Genomic DNA, 19002 nt, shown 5'->3' with positions numbered 1-19002 from the left:
AAGTAGCTTTGGGAAAGGCTATAGTTGTCACCCTTTAAAGCCCAATATTTGCTGCCTGCTGTAGCTTCTGGCTCTCAGATGCTGTAAGACCAAGCGGCACCGGTGGCAGGGACTTCAATCAGCCCCTAGGGTAATCGAACGGATATAAATTAACCATAAAAGTCAGCACATGAATTGCAGATTGTAAAATCTGCCGTCACGTTTGCAGTTTCAGTTGGGCTGATTCACCCCACCAGCCTCTTCCGTGGGGAACGAGCCAAACACCCCGTGTTTTGGTTAATTTGCAGCTTGCAAATGAAAATGATGTTTCTCCGTCTGCCGGGCGCTGGGAAAGAGTTGCCCCTTGGGCTGTGGAGCTGGTGGGATATACCACTGGACACACCACCCACAGTTCTGTATGTCCCCTGGCACCGTGGCTGAAGTATCTGCAGCACCAGAGCCAGAGCTCATGGGGAAACTGAGTCACGGAGCCAGGGCGGGCAGGTCCTACCTAAACCAGGCCGGGTAGCAGCGCTGGGCACGTCGCTGCCGTGTTTACCGGCTGCACGGGCAATGCACATGGGCTCGGAGATGTTGTCTGCCGGCCAACGCTGGTGATGTGGCCTCTCCCGTGGGCACGGGCAGCATTCTTCCCTCCAGGCAGCACGTGCCCAGGCAACGCTGCCTGCCAGGGCGTTTGACCTCCAGGCGCTGTATTTAGCGATATCAAACCCTTCCCTCCTCCCCAGCTGCACCAGCCACGTGTTTGCCAGGGGGAGGTTGCTAAAATCCTGGGAGGGAGTCCTGCGAGTTCAGGGGGGCAACGGACAGACGGACAAACACACTTGCGGGCAAAACCCCGTTCCCTGGCAAATGCAGTCCCACGCACGGAGAGAGGGCTTCTGGATGCGGCCATGCAGACAGGGACCCCTGCGCACCCCTCCCCGTGTGAATACTGATGCGCCCCAGCAAAGTCCCCTCCTGGCTCCTCCTCCGCACCGGGATGCCCATGGGAAATGCCATCTCCCCCGGCACAGGGCCTTGGCAGCGTCCTGGTGCTTACAGCTCACAGAATCACAGACCGGTCAGGGTTGGAAAGGCCCTCTGGAGCTCCCCCATCCCACCCCCCGCCAGAGCAGGGGCACCTCCAGCAGTGGCACAGGACACGTCCAGGCAGGTTTGGGATGGCTCCAGAGTGGGAGACTCCCCCCCTCTCTGGGCAGCTGTGCCAGTGCTCTGCCGCCCGCACAGGAGAGAAGTCCCTCCTCGGGTTGAGATGGAACTTCCTATGGTCACGTTTGTGCCCGTTCCCTCTTGTCCTGTCACTGGGCACCACTGGAAACAGACTGTTCCCATCCCCCTGGCACCCGCCCTTGAAGGATTTAGAAGCACTAATAAGATCCCCCCTCAGTCTTCTCTTCTCCAGGCTGAAAAGCTCCAAGTCCCTCAACCTTTCCTCAGCAGAGAGATGCTCCAGTCCCCTCACCATCCTTGTAGCCCTTTGCTGGACCCTCTCCAGCAGGTCCCTGTCCTTCTTGACCCGGGGAGCCCCGAACTGGACACAGTGCTCCAGATGTGCCCTCCCCAGGGCAGAGCAGAGGGGGAGGATGACCTCCCTCCACCTGCTGGCCACACTCTGCTTGATGCCACCCAGGATGCCATTGGCCTTCTTGGCCACCAGGGCACATTGCTGGCTCATGGGCATCCTGTTGTCCACCAGCACTCCCAGGTCCCTTTCCACAGAGCTGCTCTCCAGCAGGTCAGCCCCCAACCTGTACTGGTGCGTGGGTTTATTCCTCCCCAGATGCAGTACCCTACACTTGCCCTTGTTGAACTTCATAAGGTTTCTCTCCACCCAACTCTCCAGCCTGTCCAGGTCACGCTGTATGGTGGCACAGCCTTCCAGCGTGTCAGCCACTCCTCCCAGTTTTGTGCCATCAGCAAACCTGCTGAGGGTGCACTGTATCCCTTCCTCCAGGTCATCGATGAATGTATTGAACAGGACTGGACCCAGTACTGACCCCTGAGGGACACCACTTCTTACTAATCTCCAACTAGACTCTGCTCTCCAACTAGACTCTGCAAATAAAGCTCCCCTGGGCTTTTTTTTTTTTTTAACTCAGCAAATAGAGCTTCGATAAATGTCACTTCTTTCTGCCACTGTCATTTCTCTCCACTGGGCCGTCAACATGACATCCCTGAGCTTGTCTGGAGCAGGAGGAGACCCTGATGGAGGTTATCTCATCCCCTGGCTCAGGGGCTGCTGCAGGATGAGCATCCTGCCCCGAGCACAGCGCAGAGGGGCAGGAGGGATGGGAAGCACCTTGTGTCCCGGGAGAAGGCTCTTTATGAGCTCAGAGGGATGTTCCCCCACGTCTTGGCTGGAAAACCACCTTCAGCATCAGGTTTTTGAGTTCAGCGCATCCCTCTATGGGGGGGGGGGATCACCCTCCCTGCAAGGGCCACGTCGCTGCGGCTACCGCTGGCCTTGCGGATGCTGCGGGCGGGTGACATCCATCCTCCCCGGGGACTGTTCCTCCTTCCCACGAGTGGGGTGAAGAACAGCTCTGGGCCGAGTTTCGGTATTGCTGGGTGGGAAAAGGCAGCTGCAGGATTCCTAGCTGACAGCAGATGTCAGCAAAGTGCCGCTCTGCAGCCACCCCGGGGCCTGTCGTGGGGTGGCCGGAGCCCCCCACCTTGGGGGCTGGGGCACCTTCTGCCCAAACCCACCCATCTGGCTGGGTGCTGCCTGCTGGGGGAAAAACCCCTGCTGGGGCCTGGAGGGTTTTGCAGCCAGCTGAGAACCCCCACGCTCAGCTCACGTGTTGTAGAATCTGCCCTGATCCTCTCCCAGTCCGGAGGAGCAAATAGGGCAGCGGCTGCTGCAGAACTGGTGGCACCAAGGAGAGAAATGGGGGACGTTGCTTCCTCTGGCTCATCTCGCCAGGCATGGCTTTGTGCCTGGGAGCCCCAGGGCAGCACCCACGGGGAACAGGGGACTCGCTTTCCCTGGGCCAGACGCTGCCAGCTCAGCATGTTGGTTATCACAGTCACAGAGTGGTTTGGGTTGGAAGGGACCTTGAAGATCATCTCGTTCCACCCTCCCTGCCCTGGGCAGGGCCACCTCCCCCCAGCCCAGGTTGCTCCAAGCCCCGTCCAACCTGGCCTTGAACACCTCCAGGGATGGGGCAGCCACAGCTTCTCTGGGCAACCTGCGCCAGGGGCTCACCGCCCTTATCATAAAAAAAAATCCCTTCCTTATCTGGGCTAAGGGGGCACTGGAGAGGGATCCTCACCTCTTCTCACTGCCCAGTCAGTCTGGGTCTGGGCTAGCCCCAGCCTGGATTTTTTTGGCGGGTGGTGCCCAGCAGGATCCCCTTGCGTGCCCCGGCTTACTGCTCAGCACCGTGGCCCCAAACCCCATCCTCTCCTTCCTTACCAAATTCCTTTCCTAAGGACCTGGGCGGCACCTCGCGCTCCCTCCCTGCTTGCCAGGCATCCGTGACACTCCTGCTCTGCAACAACAGCTATTTTTACCCCCCAGCTGCACGCACGCCCCCCGGGCTCAGCCTCCTGCCCTCCCCGTGCCCAGCACCATCCATGGTTCCTGGCTGGGACCTGTCTGCAGCTGGGACCAGGCTCTGCCTGCATCCCCCTCGCACCCCGCAGCTGGGGGCGGGATGCAGGAGGGGCCCCTTCCCTTGGTTTGTGGGCATCATTTCTGCCAGCCCCATCCACTGCCCTGTGCAAAGTGCTTTTTTCAGCCTGATGAGTAGCTGGAGCTCATTTTATTGGAGGATGTATAGATATATTTGCGGCCCCTGCTATTTCCCCCTTCCCGATGGTCTTTTCACATCCCTGACGCGGGTCCCTCGAGTGAGCTAGGAGACCAGCACTGAGAGCTTTGCCAGGTCCTTCTGACAGTCCAGGAGGGGTGTTGTGTTGGACCTGGAAAACCCCCAGCTCCTCAGGTTTGGGGGCCAGGCAGGGTCGGTGAGCACTCCCTGTCCTTCCCTGGGCTACCGGACCCTATGTGCCTGGAGGGGGCTTGCCACAGCCCCAGGCTGCTGCTGGCAGCGGGACATAAGCCACCCATCTCTGTGCTGCTCCCTAAACCCAAGCATCAGGGCAGCGGCTTGAACTCGCCAGGCTCCATGAAGGGTGAGCAGCGGGATCCATCCGCATCCCAGGGGGGGATGCTCTGGATGGGAGCCCTGAGGGGCCTTGTGCAGGGGCTGGGTGGGCTGTGGCAGGGGATGGGGGGCATCACCCCTGCTCTGGGCTCCCCATCCAGCCCATGGCACATCCAGAGGAGCCCCCAGGCATGAGAGGGGACCCAGGGACAGCAGCAGTGTCACCACAGGGGAGGACACCCTGAACATCACCCACTGCCCCAGGCTGGCCCCCGCTCACCTCTGATACAGCCCTCTGCTCCTTTCCAAAGAGAGGTTTTAATTTACCCTCTCAGCTGGCGCAATCCTATCCCAAGCAATTCCCCAGCCGTTCCTTCCAATCACAGTAATTACCTCATTACTTTGATATTAATAGAATTCATATGGCCTGGAGAAGATAATTGAAATTAGCTCCGCGCCGCCGGCGAGGGGGAGCAGAGGGGGCAGCGGGGGCCTGAGTTGGGTGAGGGGTGCAGGGCCATGCCCCGGTCGGATCCTGGCACCCACCACGGGTCCTGGGGCCAGCGATGTCTGTGGGGCTGTGGCCCGGCCGGTCCCGGCTCCAGGCCTCAATTATCGCCTGGAGTTTGCCCGATGGCACCACAAGTGAGTGGGCAGGATGTACACCCATCCCGGTCCCTGCCAGGCTCCATCCAGGAGGATGCTCAGCCGGACCCTGCCCCTGCTCGCCCTGTCATTGTCCCCTGACTTGTCCCCTGCTCTGGGCTGGCCATGGGGCCATTCCCATTCTTTCTGGGGAGAAAAAAAAAAAAAAGAATCATTATCTGCATGCAAAGGCAACAAAGGCAGCGCGGCGCTGAACAGCTCTCGCGGGCGATGCCGTGCCCCCGCAGCCGGCCGCTGCCCGGCGGAGCCGCGATGGAGCCGCGATGGAGCTGCTATGGAGCCCTCCCGCCCCACCTGCTCCCCGTCAGATGGGGGGTGACCCCCGACAAAGGCCGGGGCCACGTCTGCCACCCTTGGGCTTTGCCCCGACACGTGTCTCCTTAACCTCTTCCTTGGGACCAGCTGCTACCAGGGGACCCTCCTTTGTGGCCCCGGCGCGCGGCAGACGAGTGTCCCCATCTGGCCGGCGAGGCCTTGTCTGTTGGAGACCCCCTGCCCCGGCTTATAACGGCATTAACCTCCGCCGCTGCGCCCTGCCCCGCTCCCACCCCCCCGTCAACTGTCACCGGGAGCCCCAGGTCCCCACGGGTCTAGGGACAGCCTGCGTCCCGGGCTGGTGGCACCGCTCACCCACCGCCTGGCACCTCACAGGGACCGGCATCCCTGCCGGCACTGCTGGCACTGCCCGCCTGCGGGACAGCCCAGGCACGGAGCCGGGCTGGAACCCTCCTCGCTCCTCCTCTTCTAGCACCGGTGTAAATACTGCATGTAAATGCTGCATAGAAATGTTGCACGTAAATGCCGCATGTAAATGCTGCACATAAATGCTGCATGTCGATGCTGCATGATATAAATGCTGCATGTCACTGCTGCATGTCAATGCTGCTCAACATAAATGCTGCATGTCGATGCTGCACGATATAAATGCTGCATCACTGCTCCATGTTGATGCTGCATGATATAAATGCTGCATGTCACTGCTGCATGTCGATGCTGCACGATATAAATGCTGCACGATACAAATGCTGCATCACTGCTGCATGTTGATGCTGCACGATACAAATGCTGCATGTCACTGCTGCATGTCGGTGCTCCTCGATATAAATGCTGCGTGTTGATGCTGCACGATATAAATGCTGCATCACTGCTGCATGTCGATGTTGCACGATACAAATACTGCATCACTGCTGCATGTCGATGCTGCACAATATAAATGCTGCATGTCACTGCTGCGTGTTGGTGCTGCACATATAAGTGCATGTCACTGCTGTGTGGCGTAAGCGCTGTGTGCAAATGCCGCACGACGTAAATGCAGCACGTAAATGCTGATTATTGGTGCTGCACATGGAAATGCGGAGTCCGGGAGCCGTAGGGGCCGGGGGCGCTGGGGGCAGCCCAGAGGAGCGCCAGCGCCTGCAGCAGCCGCGCTGCACCCAGGGGTCTGGCAGGCGGGCAGAGCGGGTGGGCTCACCCCTGGGGGGACGCAGGACATGGGTGTGGGGAGCCATGCCTGGAGAGGGACCAGGCAGGACAAGGCGGGGGGCGGAATTTGCCTCCAGGGCCTTGAAAAGTTCCTGCACCCCCATGTCTGCGGGTGAGGTGAGCCCAGCCTTGGGTCCCCCAGTGCTGGGGGTCGGGGCCGGGATGCCAGCGTGGGGGCTCCATCCCAACCCCACCACCACGGCCACCAAGCCACGTGCCCTTGCCCCTTGCTCGGTCCGGCACTGAGCTCCCCATGGAGCTGGGGAATGCTGGGGCACCCCGGGGTGCGCGGCAGGCAGGGGACCACCAGCGATGGGATGCAGGGAGCCCCCCTGGAGCCCATTGGGAAAAGGAGCCGAGGTGGAGGCTGGCATCCCCCGGCTGGTGGAGCTCCTCTGCCCGGTCAGCAGTGTCCCCAGGCCAGGGACAAGAAAAGGAGAGACTCCACCATCGCCACCTCCCTCACCAGACATCCATCTCCGAGGAGGCCTTATCTGCCGCTAATGCTTCGCAGCAGCCTCCCCGAAGCCTGCGGGCTTGGCATGATGCTCCGAGACTGCATTTGCTCCAAACGGATCGTATCAGGGGAAGAACAAAGCACTGGAGAGTTTTCAAAGCCAAGCGGCGATCGCAGCCCACAGGAGAGGCAGCCCCTCAGCGGCACCTCGCTGGGGACTCAGCGGGGAGCAGGCTCGTCCCCAAAACCCACCGGGCAGTGGGCCGGCGGCCCTCGGCTGTCCCCTCCCGACCACGGCTCTACCGTCCCACGGTGGTGGCCGGGCAGGAAGCCATTCAACGGGTGCTGGCCAGAAGACAACAGCTCCATTTTCACCAAAAAACGTCCTGCTGCAAAACCTGGCCTCGCTCCAGCTGCAAAGGAAAAAATAAGGTTGGCGGGTTGTTTTATTTTTTCCTCCTCCAAAGTTTCTTGGAAAGCTGGTGCTGACTCTGGAGCAAACGCTGACCTCGGCATCGTGGGGTTGCTTCACTCCTCCATCCCTGGTGCAGGCAGCTCCAGGCAGCAGAGCAGACTGGTTTTCCTCCAACACCCTCAAGGACTTGGAGAAAAAAAAGGGAAATCTTGTGTCCTCCATCAACCTTAGCGTAAATTGCAATGGCCATGTCGGGAGCGGTGCTAACATGGAGGCTTCCCCTGCCCAGCCTCTGCTCCGAGCCCTGGGAACGTCGGCAGAGGTGGCCACGGGCGATGCCAGGACTCACCCAGAGCACGACGGCCATGTGTTGGATGAAGCAAGGTGTGCACCGTGCTCGTGGCGAGGTGTGCCCGAGGAAGCGATGGCACACGGGGAACCGCGCTTGTCAGGAAGGACAGGAGGAGAAGGAGGAACCGTGTAGGCAGAGGAAGGAATAAGACCAGAAATTCATGTTGGCTCTGCTCTCCCCCTCCGATACGCAGAGAAGATGTTGTCAGCAGTGAGTCAGATCCGGGAGGTATGTGAAATCATAATTGAAGAATGCTGAGAAAACAGCAAAAAAAAACACCAAAAAAAAAAAAAGGGGGGGGGGGGGGGGCGGGGGGAGGGGGGAAATAAATCCCAACAACCCACAAGCAAAAGCAACAGGAATGGTGCAGATCCCGGAGCCTCGGTGCTGGGCACAGACATGAAAGAGGACGGGTTTAGCAACTGGACGCTTTTCAGGGCGCAGTGGGATAACCGCGAAATTGCATCAGGGCTGGGGAAAAAGGCAAACAGACCCAAAAGCAGCAGCTTTCTGCTGCGGGCCGGTCTAAGGGCACACCGCATGGCCCTGCAGCATCTGGCCCCGCGGCAGTGGGCTGGAAGGACCCATGTGAGATCCCGGAGACTCTCCCAGCGCATTCCCAACCCACCAGAGCTCCTTTGGCCAAATGTCATCGAGAATCCGGGAAAACAATAGAGCTGCACAAGGCCAGGCTCTGTGAAACGCCGGACTCACGGCACTGTCGCATCTGGAACGGCAAACTCATTAGTGCCAGATTAGCAAGAGGGAGAGGCGCAGCGGCTCACCGTGGAGCCTCCGACGTCCCCACGGCACGAGAGATGCAGAGCAAGCGAGCTGCCTCCTGGAGAAGTTGGTTCACTGAAAGCCAGAGGGGAAAAGATACGGGAAAATCAAGGAAAATGCCATAAATTCAGAAACACAAAGGAAAAGGTGTAAGCAGAGGGCAAAGGGAGGTCTGTGCACCCTGCGGGGAGAGGCTGCGCGCTAGGGGCTGCGGGCAGAACCTGGGGGGGGACAGTGCTGGATGGCGGTGGGATGGGGAGAGGAGAGGGGACTGCACCCAGCTCCGGCCCTCCAGCCCTACTGGAAAGCCCTCATAGCCCACAGATACCAGGGAGGGCTTGGGGCCGCTGCCCCAACACCGCGGCACCGCCGCCATGAGCTACGGCGGGTGAGATGAGGTCACACACGGCACCCAGGTCAGGGCCGGTGGGGACACAAGCCACCCCACACCCAGCCGGAGAGAGCCCATGTCCTGCGGCGTCCCCACGGGTGGGTGAGCTGGGCACCAAACCACGGCTTCAGGGTCCCAGGAGTTAAGAATGGCAAACTATACATATGTAAGCAAAGTAAAAAAATTTATTGTAATTGATAATGGTGTGATCAGGCTAAAGGACATTAATCAGAACATCTATTACATGGTATAAATGGTATAAATTGGTCATTATAGTTATCATTTACTAAACCAATGGTTCACAGCTAGTTTTTGTAGAGATTGATGTTACTCACCCTTGTTGACGACTGTGGGAAGCTCTCTTCGACTCAGCCTCGGAGGTAACCTGGAGGTGTGTCCCCCCTCAAGGGAGGAATTCCAAACACACTCTTATGGAGGGGGTGTACCAGAATCACTCTCGTTCAAAGATGGGACAGGGCTTTTATAGCATGAAGTGATTGACTGCCAGGCATTTGTTGCTAAGTCAGACCTTCTAGCTCAGCAAAACACTGTATATTTTTATCATTCTTTTGTTCCTCTTGAGAACATCTGGTTGCATATCCTACCCTGTGGAGCATCTGGTTTCACATCCTACCCTGTGACATTTGTTCTCAGGGCTACTGAGTCAGCCTAATCCTCAGTGTCCTTCAACACTACGGACAGTATGACCTCCTCACACGTCTGTCAGTTTTCTGCCAGAAAACTCATACAAGTAGGGCAAAGTTCAAGACGATGTTCTTATTTCACCCCCGCCTCGGCAGAGCTACGCCAAGCGGCGACCAGGGCTTGGTGCTGGGAGCCAAGCAAGTGTGAAACAGCAACAGAAGATGGTCTTTTGATATCATACCCAGAAATACATCGAACGATCCACCCAGTTCGGTATACCCTTCAAAGCATGTCCATCGGACATGACAAAAATGCTGGCAGTAAGGAATAGCTGCATGAAAGGGGTTCCCAGCCCATGCCGAGGAGCCAGCGCAGCTAGGAGCACCGTAAACTGCACTTTTCATGGGTGTAGGCATCTGAAGCGGTGAATATTGCACACTGGCAAACACCCATCGTTGAAGAGATGCCGCTCGAGATGGCTGACGTATTCCCAGTGCTCCACTCCGGAGGTGAACATTGGCCACCGCTGCAAGATGAACAAAGCCCCCGGCAGGGCTGGACTAGGCTGCAGCTTGGTGCTGGATCCCCGCTGGCCTCCCCGAGGCTGGGACCTGCCTCCGAAGAGCTAAAAGCAATGGGGGAAAGGCCTGTAGGGACTGCGGGACCAGCAGGTCCTCCTCTGGTGGCCAGAGCTCTGGTGTCACCATCTGTGCGGCTGCAGATTCCCCCCCCTCCCCAAACTGTGCCGGCCCCGCGGAGCTCTTTGCCCTCGATGGGGATGATGAACAAAGAGGTTTTACATAATCCCACGCAATCTGCATAATGCACGGCCCCCAAAACGTGCCGCTCTCCCCCGCCACGTCGCACAGTGCTCCTGGATGTTCCTCTCTCTTCTCAGCCCGCTTCCCGTTTCCCTGGCCATGGATCGCAGCCGGGAGCGACACCGGGCATGGAGCAGCTCTGCCAGCGCTCCAGGCATGGGGACCGGCAGCCGGACAGGCAGCTCTCACTCCAAGACACCAACACCAGGCGGTGGACTGGGGAGAGACCAAACGTGAAAGCGTGGTTGAGACATTTTCACGGGGACACTTTAAGGGCGGCTCATCCTGAAAGGTCCCCCTTCTCCACTCTCCCCATCACCTCTATCCCACCCCCAGGGAAGGAAAGTCCCGCAGGAGCTCAAGTGCTGAGCTTTAGCTGGGGCCGAGCATTTCGGAACCACAAAATCCAGCCCCCTCGAGCCAAGAAAAGAAGCCATCCCTTTGCGATTGCTGGTTTTGCTTTAAAATACAAAAGCAAAGCGAAAAATAAAAGCCACCGGTGCCTGCCGCCGGCTGCTGCCACCGCAGAAGATGCAATGCCTGGTCACTACAACCTGCTGCGTTCGCAGGGCTGTGAGCAGCCACATCCAGCGCCTGCGCCGCCCTCCGCCTCACCGCTACCTGTGACAACACCGGGACAGATACCCGACCCAGCCGGCTGCGACAGTGCCACATGGAAGCATGAAAGTGGCTCTTTCCCCATAAATCACCCCAAAGGGAGGGTCCACCTGACAGCGGCAGCGCAGACCCAGTCAGGCAGCACCGGGGGATGTGTCCGGCGCCGCAGGACACGCGTGGGCAGAGCCGGCAGCATCTCAGCATCTGCAACCATCTCCAATAATGCCACCCGGAGGCTCCAAAATGTTGGGGAAAAAAATAAATATAGCTCAAAGGAGACCAAGAGATCGAAGGGAAATGGCCATTAGCAACCCTCCATCTGCAGTAAAAAAGCCAGCCATGTCCGGCACTCCACATCTAATGGGTTTTTAATATTCTCGTGGCACGCACTGTGGTATATATGGTAAGAGACACTTGGAGGTCTTGCATGAACACCATTACTCGGGGGGCTGCTCGCGGAGCTCGGGCTCTTCCTCTCCCTGCCAGCTGCCTTGTAGATGTAGATGTTTCAATTATTCTGTCAAGCTGCATATTCCAAATTAAGGCCAGAGAAGTGTCTCTGTCTTATATAGAAAGGATAATAAATAAATAAATAAATAAATAAATAAATATATCCCTAAAAGGAAAAGAAATGAACTCAGAAATTAATAAGGCTGATTGACAATGCTGCTTTGGAAACTCTGGTACCATATGGCATCCTTGAATGGCTGCAGTGCTGTTAGGATGGAGCTGACCAGCTGGAGAGTTACTGTGGGTTGTTTGTAATTGTAATAATGGATATCAGATGGCTGGTGTGGAGCAGTTTATAAATGAGAACAGACAATGAGCCGCACTGTTTGTCAGGAAATCATTGCTGATATGGGCTTTGCGTTACCCACTGCTCCCCGGCGGAGCTCCCGGGGCACCCTGTGCTGCCGGTTGGGCGGGCTCCGGCCGGGAACGGCGCGATCCTGGGGCAGGTATCGCATCGGCGAGCGGGGCGGGTGGTCCAGCCCTGAGCAAAACTGCCAAACCTCCCCCCTCACCCTCCTGGTACTTTGGGCAGAGCCCCAGACGCCGCTCGGAGATGCCGGCGGGGATGGTGTCCCAGCAGCGATGTGCCGCTCCACGGAAGCCAAAGCAAAGGGGACCCGGCTGGGGACCCGCTGGAGCCTCGGGAGCCATCCAGGCTCACAGGGCTGATGGGGATTCGGACGCTGACTCTTCCAGATTGGTTTTTGTGCTCAGCAGCTGGAAAAATCATGACATTTCAGAATTTAATGGATTTTTAATTTTTTTTTTTTTTACAGTCAGTAACAGTGAAATTCGTTATTTCAGTTTCTGCTATCTCCAGCTCTACGGCTTATCACATAAAACGCAGCTTGAGTTTGGAACAAAAATGTCACACGCTTGTTCCCTCATCTTTTCCAAAACCAAATTCCATCCAAATTAACACAGGGCATTGCCCAGCTTAAATGTCCCCTCTGCTCTGACAGAAGCCACCCCGTGCCATGTCGCCCGGCAGAGCCCAGGGCAGCGAGCCCCAGCCCGGGGGGACCGGGACAGGAGATGGCCACGAAAGAAGGTTGCACTCAAGGCTTAGATGTTACGCCTAAATTTAATTCCCTGGGCTCCCAGATTTTTTTTTTCTCCAAAATTATCTCAAAAAGAAAAAAAAAAAAGGCATAACCTAATCAGATTACGCACACACACCCAGAGACCCTTTGCTGGGGGGACATGCTGACAGCCGGCAGGGTAGGAGAAGCACACCCATGTGTCATTTCACACTCACACACACACACGTCCACGAGCCCAAACCCAGCTGGGCGCTCCGGCAGGTCTTACTTTGGGCTCGGCAGCCCCAGAGTGGAGATGGAAGGAGTCCCCGGCACTGCTTGAGTTTTCTCCCTGTTCGGATTCAGGCTGGTGGCATCACCGGTGTCGGGGCCAGGGAGCAGCAGGCGCTTGGGGACCAGGCAGCCGGCAGCAGGGGGAGGTTTTTAGGAGAACAAGCTCTGCAGGAGGGTGGCCAGGACCAGAGCTGGGGCCACGGCACATGCCAAGCGCCGGGCAGAGCATCCGCGAGCCAATGTGCCCCTCTGAGCCCCACTGCATGGCATCAGTGGGAAACATCAGTGGGAAACTGGGAAACATCCTCTCTCGCTGTATATCAAAAAATTACATATTTCTTATATAAATACTATAGATATTCATATATTATATATTTAATTATATTGTATGTTTTATATATTATTATATAAATATTTCTTTATTATTATATATAATATCTATTAATGTATAATTATATATTTGATTATATTTGTATGTTTTATAGATATTCTTACATATCTATTTCTTTTTTATTATTCTTATATAAATATTTCCTAGAAACGCCAGGGCATACAAACCCTCAGACAAACCCCTTTGTCACGCTGGAAACGGGCAGGGCAGAACGATTAAAGCCTGTGATCGAGATCAGCTGGCAGGAAAACTTGCTCTAAACCATCACCCCTCACCGAGCTCCACAGTTATTTCCCTGAAGAACAGCCAACTCCCACTCCGAGCTCTAAAAACGTGCCCAATTACAGCGGGGCATGGCTTTTCCTCAAAACTCCGATATTTCTTTTTTTTTTTTCCAGTTTGGAGAGGATTATTTGAGTCTGCTTATGCAGAGTCTTGGTTTCCAGGCTTTCATATAAAATGCAAGTAACCCATTCATTTTAATAGCAGAGATTCGGGGTTTGTCTTATTTCTACCAACCACTATTTAGGGAAACCTGGCATTCAATTACCGTGCACCAAACTTCATATCCAGTTGGTTTTAATTAGTAAGGAGACAGCAAGATGCGCTGCAGACACGAGATGCGAGCGTGTTTCGGACACCACTGCTGGCGTTGGACCTGGTGGCATCCCCCAAACCCAGCCATCGTGTCCCCGTCCCCACAGTCCCGCAGACCCCATCGCATCCTCCCGGCGTTAGCCTGAAGTTGTCACTCCGTCGGAAAACTCCTCTGCTTTCTCCAACTCAACTTTGGCCGACCTCATCAGCGAACTGAACTAGTGGAAGGAAGAGAAGTCAGAAAAGAGCCCAATGGCCCTTACTGACGAGGTGACCGCTGTCAAAGCTTGTTCGTCGCGTCACCCAGCCCTGTCCCCTGCTACGAGGTGCAGGCTCCCCGTTCGACTTCGGCATCGCCGATGCATCGCTTACCGCTCGCTAGCGCATTTTAAATCACCCTAACCACAAGCCCCGACATGCATTGTCAGCAGCTTAAATGCAAAGAGGTTTAGATTTCAAAAGAAAGAGGTATTCAACATGAATCCTCACTCAAATACACTATTTTGTGTATTTGACAGGCTGAGAGAGTTGGGGGTGTTCAGCCTGGAGAAGAGAAGGCTCCATAGAGACCTTATAGCCTCTTCCAGTATGTGAAGGGGGCCTACAGGAAAGATGGGGAGGGACTTTGTACAAGGGCATGTAATAGTAGGATGAGGGGGAATGGTTTTAAACTGGAAGAAGGTAGACTTAGGTGAGATATTAGGAAAAAATTCTTGACTCTGAGGGTGGTGAGCCCCTGGCGCAGGTTGCCCCGAGAAGCTGTGACTGCCCCATCCCTGGAGGTGTTCAAGGCCAGGTTGGATGGGGCTTGGAGCAACCTGGGCTGGTGGGAGGTGTCTCTGCCCAGGGCAGGGGGTGGAACTGGGTGATCTTTAAGGATCCTTCCAATTCAAACCATTCTATGATTCTATGATTTTTTCCAGCGCAGGCACTCCGTAAACGCTGAGCAGCCCAGGCTGGGTGCAGCCCTGCGCTGGTGCTGAGCACCCTATAGCTTGTGCGGTTTGGTGCGCTCAGCTTGGCTGGAGCATCACTTTTGGGGTGTCGTTTGTTTAATTGGCCCCCATCACCCCCCACCCCCCGTTGCCCGCGGAGGGGCCCCACTCGCAGCCATGCCGGTGGCGTTGTTGGTTTTTATTTTACAGGGGTAATAGAGCCTACCCACATCCTCCCGCCCTGGCTCCCACCCACGCGCTGCCAGCATTAATGGGTTTACTTTGCCGTGCCTGGCAGGTAACAGCCTCCGAAAGCGGGTGTCACTTTGTCATCCCAAGCCGGCAGCTGCACGGCGGGTGAGGAGCAGGTGGCAGCCCCACGTTCCCCTCGCGCGGGGCGCGATGCTCGTGGGATCGGTGTGTCCTGGAGGGCTGGATTTGGGATCCCCGGCTCCGCTCCAAGCCCGGATGCATCCCCAGGCCCACCACCTCCCCGTGCCCCTTCTCTCCCCTTCCAAAGGAGGTTGAAAAATGCACCAAGAATCTGTCGGGGGGAGTTGAAAATCCAGGGTAGGAGCCAGCTGAGCACCATGACGGGCACATGGTGGCCGTGAGTGTAACCCCCGCACGGCCACGGCAGCCCAAAACCCTCAGCGAGCTGCCGGGTGGGACAAGTGCACCCACAGCCAGAGCCAGGATGCGGGAGGGGATGAGCACCACAGCGGACCGGGAAGAGCCGTCCCCAGCTGGGAGGAAGAGGGTGAGAGCACAGGGCCAGGGATGAAGCCGAGGAGGTGCGTTAGGAGCCGAGGGGGGAAATAAAATGAAACAGTGGGTGAGGGCAGAAGTGGCAAGCTGCAAGAGGCACCTAAAGTTCCTTCTGCTTCATAGAATCATAGGATCGTTGAGGTTGGAAGAGACCTTTAAGATCATCAAGTCCAACTATTAACCCAACCTGACAAAACCACTTCTAAACCATATCCCCAGGTACCACACCTGCCCTTTTTTTAAACACCTCCAGGAATGGCAAATCCACCACCTCCCCGGGCAGCCTGTTCCAATGTTTGATAACCCTTTCAGTGAAAACTTTTTTGCTGATATCCAATATTCAGACATCTGCAAAAAATATCCTTTTAAAACTGAAACTGGGCTCCTACCCCTGCCTCCGCTCATCCCCTATTTACTGAGATCCCGAACACCACCAGGGCGGCAGCTGACTTTTGCTTTGTGTCTGTGTTGGGCACACGTCCCGTTGCAGGAAAATGATAAAAAATGATAAAAACACTGTAGCAAACCCCAGAAAAGTGCCGGGTGCGCACATGAGGATGGGGATGGCCATGAGGTCTCTTCATGGAGGAGCGGGAGCACTCCGGGGGTGTGCAGCGAGCCCCCATCACCAAGCCTGGCTGTGCTGTGACGGGGACTTTGGTCGTGATTTACAAAACCATTACCCCTTACAGAATTTATGGGATTTACCCCATAGGTGCAGGTCTGGAAATGGAGCCCAGCGGCAATGCTGCCGCCCAAGCAGCATTTCCCACCACGGGACAGCCCTTCTGCCTCTCCAGAGCCCCTCTGGACAAGGGTCTGCTCCGAGCATCCCCAAACCCTTCGTCCTCCAGCCCATCTGCCGCTCGATTCCCCGCTCCCCGGCTGCGCCGTCAGGGTGGCTCCCGCTCCTCATTAGAGGTCGCAGCCCCTGAGCAAAGATTAATCCGGCGCTTGTGCGAATTTATTTGCTTGAAAAGAGAGGGAACAGCTCCGACCTCGCAGTCTGGAGACTGGTGGGGAGTTTAGTGTCCCCTGAGCTGTCAAGCCAATTCCCTGCAGTACCAAGCTGTCGTTCTTGGCATCTGCTAGGCAGAAAGACTATGAAACACCCCAAATATCTGTTTGTTTTAAAAGGTAAATATTAATTTCAGGATGCTGTTTACATAACCAGACTCTTCGAGCTTGAAGTCATTGCCTTTTGCTAGTTGTCACATGGTATTAGTGTGTATTTAACATTTATTTAACTCTACTTGGTCCTGCTTGTGCCAGATGGCAGGCAGCCTGCATGGCTGGGCACAGGCTTCGCCGAATGCTGCTCTGAAGGAAGAAAACGGGGTGGTTTGAGGTTTGAGACAGCAAAGTGAAAAGTTCGAGCAGTTTTGTGGCTGCAGGTTCCCCAAAGGACGCCAAAGCACACTGTGGCTCTGGCATCCCCGAGGCTGGGTGGTGTGCCTGCCCCCAAGAGCGCGGCAGAAGCCAAAAGCAGGATAACCTGGGAAGCATCATCCCCTGAGAAATCCAAACCAGTGCAAGAGCTGGGCTTTCCTCGGCTCTTGCCGTGCATCGGAGCCAGGTCTGACAACTTGCCTTTGACTCGTCAGCGTGCATCACCTTGGCCTGATCCTGCCTGGCACTGAGCTCCTCACTGCATACGGGGAGCAGGTCCGAGGACCCTGGCAGAGCGCCGTCCCCGCAGAGGCCACCACGGTTTGCACGCACCAGGTGGGAAACCCGGAGCTGAAACCCCGAGTTGCAGAAGCGCGTGGGTGCCGGGCCAGCCGGTGACCTGGGAGAGCAGATGACATGGGAGAGGACCCGCTTGCTGTCTCCTGAGATCCTGAAGGGAGAGTTTCTTCATCTCAGCAAAAAGCTGAGAGATCTCGCAGAGCGATGCGCACCCCTGATACGCAGCCCTGACTACTGAATGCTCACATGTCTCTTTCCCACCCCTCCAGTCATTTACTCTCCCAGCACAGGGCCTTTTTGACAGTGTCACTGTTTTCTCAAACAATAAAGAAATGCAGCCAGATGGCCTTTGGAAAACAAATATGATATTCAAAACAGAATCACCATCTTTATGGCTGCAGCAGGCACCCATCAGCTTGAATAAACAAACGAGGAAGACCTGAGATGGTTTCAGGGACAGGAATACAGTTTCTAAGCTGGGCTGGACACTCTCAGGTTCAAACATTCATGTTTGAAGAAAGGGACCTGCATGCTAAATAATGTCCCCAGATTTTATCACAGAATTATTGCCTGTTTGGGCTCAACAGCCGCTGGGTGCTCTGCCTCCCATGTGGTGAACAGGTCTCATCCCACCCCTCCTCTCCTCCAGCGGTTCTTGCTCCATGAGGTCCTATCCTCCTCCCACCGGGCACGTCTGCCTCTCCAGGCGATGCTGACCTGCCTTCGTGCATTCGCATCGTGCCAGGAGAAACGGCAACCGCACACCAGGACTGACCCTGAGAAACTCCACCAGGCTCCAGACCTCCCCTTCTGGCACCATCTGCCCCGATCTCCTTTCACTCAGTTCTCACCCGTGTTAATGATGCTTGTACTAAACTTTCCATTTTGCCTTGTTTTGAAAACCAATTCCCAGCGAAGAAAGCAGGCAGGTTACTCTGCCATGACCTGCCCCGTGAGCTAAACCCTTTATCTCATTTCCCACTCATTTTTATGACAGTAATTACTCTTTCTTCAGCATTTTTAGAGCTACCCACACCTGTGAGATGAGAGATTTCCAAGTGACGTTCCCTCTTGCTCTTGTGTTCACTGTTCTTTGATCAGACCCATTAATCCTTGTCACCAGATTTGCCTCCCCGGCAGAGGAAATGGGAGGACTGAGCTGGTGTGGGACCTGGGAGGGGACAGCAAAGGGTGGAAGAAGAGGCAGGACAAGGCCGAAGGAACTGAGCCGTGGGGAGCAAGAATGAGAATACATCCTTGCCCGAGAGAGCTTGTTCCAGCCCTGAGCCATGGTCACCAGCTGAGACAGCCTCCCATCTGGGAGCCCTCAACCTCAGCATCCCACTCCCTCCTTTTAACGTGAATCTGCAGAGAGGAGAACAACCTTCAGCTGCTCTCAGCTGCCTCTCCAGCAGCAGGGACAGAGGAGAGATACCTAAGCACCTCAGACCTGCTGGTGACCCACCTCGCTCCATATCCTGCTGTACAGGGCCTCCCTTGAGGTGGGGCTCACACAAACCCACACTTTGGAAGAACAGGAGCAAGGTTGCAAAGTCCTGCTCCCAGAGACTGAGCTTCCCACCTGCAGCCACCTCTGTCATCTTGATGGACAGATTTTATTCCAAGAGGGACTCAAGGCCATGCAATGAAGGAGGTTTCCTTTGGTAGGACCTTTGCAGGAGCTGGAGCAGAAGCTGGAAGGAGCAGAGCGAGTGAAAGAGGATTGAACCCAGGAGGGCGCTTTACATCAGTGCTCGGGTATGGGCGAGGAAGTGGCAGGACAGCAAACAACTGAAAAAACCCGTCTTCAGAGCGCAGCTCGCTCAGCGTGGCACGAGCTGTGGTGTGGGATGCCAGCAGATAAGCAGAGCAGACGCCAAGTACCTGCTCGTACGGCAAGCACCATTCCCCCGTGCACCAAATAGAGAAGTACACTCTGGAAAAACACAGTCCATGACTTGACCGTCTGTCTAATATGCAATTAAATGTGTTAAAGATGATGGGAGCTTCTTGACTTGTAGAGTGTGTGTATGAATATTCTAAGGGGGTTT

The 19002-nt window shown here is 55.9% G+C and overlaps 1 long non-coding RNA gene across 1 annotated transcript; it reads right to left on the bottom strand.

Moving 5' to 3' along the window:
• Positions 1-6868: 6868 nt before the first annotated feature.
• Positions 6869-7725, bottom strand: LOC309678265. The gene is made up of 3 exons (XR_014269741.1): positions 7482-7725; positions 7226-7318; positions 6869-7130 (listed from the first exon to the last, which is right to left on the bottom strand). It is a non-coding gene; the product is annotated as an uncharacterized lncRNA (long non-coding RNA).
• Positions 7726-19002: the final 11277 nt, after the last annotated feature.

The sequence above is a fragment of the Vanellus vanellus genome (assembly GCF_965231255.1).
Source record: "Vanellus vanellus genome assembly, chromosome: 15".
NCBI classification, from domain to species: Eukaryota; Metazoa; Chordata; class Aves; order Charadriiformes; family Charadriidae; genus Vanellus; species Vanellus vanellus.
This window is presented reverse-complemented; position numbering and strand designations above follow the sequence as displayed.